At 42.9% G+C, this 2997-nt stretch overlaps 1 pseudogene; it reads right to left on the bottom strand.

The window, feature by feature from the left end:
* Positions 1-1507: 1507 nt before the first annotated feature.
* Positions 1508-1640, bottom strand: LOC132649655 (small nucleolar RNA SNORA48; annotated as a pseudogene).
* Between the last annotated feature and the right edge of the window lie 1357 nt (positions 1641-2997).

Genomic DNA, 2997 nt, shown 5'->3' with positions numbered 1-2997 from the left:
CATGAAATTCTAACTCAGTTATCCTCTGAGGCATGAACAAGGAAAAGACTAAGAGGGCAAGAGACTCTTATGATTTGGATTCTTATTCTAGCATCAATTCCCATCCTTGCTTGCTGCTTGAGTTAGAAAATTAAAACAAAACAAAAGTGCATGAAGTTGGGGTCAAAAACAGAAGTGGATCTGAGGAGAGTTGAAAGGAGTTGGGATGATTATGATCAAAGTATGTGTATGAAATTCAAAGAATAAAAGTTAATAAAAATTAATAAAATAGTAAAAATTACATAAAGGAACTATATATTACATATAGATATAGATTCCACCATGAAAAAAGAATATATAAGGGGAGGGGATAGAGAGAGAGAAAAAATGGGAACACACCACACTGGGATGCTGTTTATAAGACTGTTACAACAACAGCCTCCTACAAAGGTAATGTGCCCTAAAAGAAAACTCACTTCCATGGGACTATTTTCCAGGTGGTATATATATTTTTTCAATTTTGTATTCTTTGACAGTTTTGAAACATGAATATAATAATTTCAGTTCTTCCACTCTTATTATGCTGTCTCATCCCCTTCCCCACACTGAAAATTTTCTTCCCAGCAATTTCACTTCCCTCTTTTGTGTCTTTCCTGTGTTGTGACCTACTGAGTTTAAATTGGGTTACGTGCATAAACACGCATGGTTGGTTATTTACTGAAACATGGAATAACATACCAGTAGCTACTCTACTGAAGACAATGGCATCTTTTCCCCAGCCACCATTAACTGTCAATAGTTCCTGGAGAAGAGTCTACCTCTCTAAGCAGCCATTGATTGACTGTAGGTTTTTATCTAGGGCTGGAGTCTCGTCATATTATTGGGATTTTGGGGGGAGCAAATTCCCTATTAAGTATCTCACAGTAGATAGCCTGGATCTCTGAATCTTAGACTTTTTCTACCCCCTCTTGTATGATGTTCCCTGAGTTTTAGGTATGGAGTTTGCATTGTAGACATAGCAACTGCACAGCCACTGGGCATTCATGTGTTTCCCTGGGGCTTCTCCAACCAAGGACCTTCCCATATTCTCTAATGGTAGCATGAGCCATGAATGTCAACACCGGCCCCTGGCCTTGCGTAGACACAGACACAGGCATGACCTTCAGTGGCAGCTCAGGCTGAGACCTCACCATGCCCCCAGGTGGTGGTACTGGCCACTCATAACCTCCAAGTCTCCAGTTCCATCTCTCTTCATAATGCTCGAGCAGCTCCACTTTTTTCTCTTGCATCTGACCACCACATACTCACACATTGTGGTGGCTCCCAATACAGGCTGACCACATCACTGGTAGACTCCTGTCTGCCCTGCATAGTGTGGCTGCAACCCAGTGTCTTCCTGAGCCATCTGCATTGGAGGTCAGGTCTGTGGGCATCTTTCTCTACCTGCACTATGTGGCATGGAGGAATGCAGGTTTCTGTCTCTTTTTCTCCTTCTGTGCTGTGCTGCCTGGATTTGATTTGATTTGATTTTTGTGTCCTAGGGATAAAAAGCGAAGCCAGGCATCAAGCTAGGATGAACAAAGGACTGCTATCTGCTCTGCCCTTAACTGATATAAGACCACCACCACCACAAAGGTGATCCTTTGCCCATTGCAAGGGGTTTCTTAAGTATTTCTAATCTGACAAAACTGGGTGTGAAGGAGCAAGAGAGCACGGCAGGGGAGGACTCCTGAGATCTCCATGTTGTCCACATGGGGTGAGCACATATACCAGTGGCAGTGTGTGCCGGAGGTGGAAGTCATGAGGCTTCTAAGCTGTTCAGGTTGGTAGAAAGCAAAGCTGCAGAAGCATGCAACAAAAACAGGGCTCCTCAAAGTCCGCATGCTGTCTGGCCAATGTGAACACACAGGCGGTTGAAGGATGTACTGGAGGCAGAAGTTTTCTAGACCTATAACCTGCGTGGTTGAGTAGGGAACCATGGAGTCTATGGGAATGCATTATATGGACAGAAGACCCTAATACTCACTTGTCTGGCCAGGGATGGGGTACAGAGCAGGGTCCTACCTAGTTTTAATTTTCACTTTGATAGTCTAGAGTCACCTGAGAAGGCAGTATCAATTGAGAGAGAACTGAGAACAGGTTAGGCCATAGGCATGCCTGTGGGAGATTGCCAGGAATTTTTTTTATTGATGTAGGGGGGCCTAGCCAAATGTGAGTGCCACAATTTTCTGGGTAGGTGGCCCAGGGTTGTGTAAGGAAGCTAGTGAAGCATGACCTTGGAGATGAGCCAGCAGACAACATCTCTCCATAGTTTCTGCTTCATCTTTCTGCCTTGGATTTCCAAAATGGTGAACTATGATGTGGAAGAGTAAGCCAAATGAACCCTTTCCTCCACTCAGTGGTTTTTGTCAGAGTACTTTATCACAGCAAGAGAAATCAAACTACTACAGAGAGTGTGAAGTAAACATGAATCGTTGACAACTCTAACCTGTCCAGCCAGGCTGAGGGCAGGGCTGTGGGAGTGGGTGGCCAGGGCAGGGGTCTACAAGATCTCTAATCTGCCTTGCTGGTATGAGCATGCAAACCAGTAGAAATACCTATTTCTTTTCTTAAAGTTAGAGATTTCTTTCATGTTTCTTTCCTACAATAATAGGCTTTTGCTCCAGTTGTTTTCCACAGATCTTTCTTAGTCTATTCAGTCTTCTGTTTCCCACATGAACTGTTCTTAGGTCATGATGATTCTCAGGTTCTCACGGAACTCAGAATTTGACCCCAGGAGGGATGTTTAATCTGTACAGTGTACAAATCTTCCCTGGTAAAGGAACAGGACATAATCTTAGGGTAATTTAAGCTTCTAAACATTGAGCCTGTCCCAGTGTAAATGATCTTGTGTACAAAGGCAATGCTTGTAAAATAAACCACACTGTGAAAGCAATACAGTGCAAAAATGTAGAAATCAATGTAGTAATTATTAAAATGAATAGCTCAACTGAGAATTTCTGATTAGCTAACAGAAAA

This window comes from Meriones unguiculatus, chromosome 20 (genome assembly GCF_030254825.1).
Source record: "Meriones unguiculatus strain TT.TT164.6M chromosome 20, Bangor_MerUng_6.1, whole genome shotgun sequence".
NCBI classification, from domain to species: Eukaryota; Metazoa; Chordata; class Mammalia; order Rodentia; family Muridae; genus Meriones; species Meriones unguiculatus.
The sequence above is the reverse complement of the archived record's forward strand: the minus strand, read 5'-3'. Positions and strand labels throughout refer to the sequence as shown.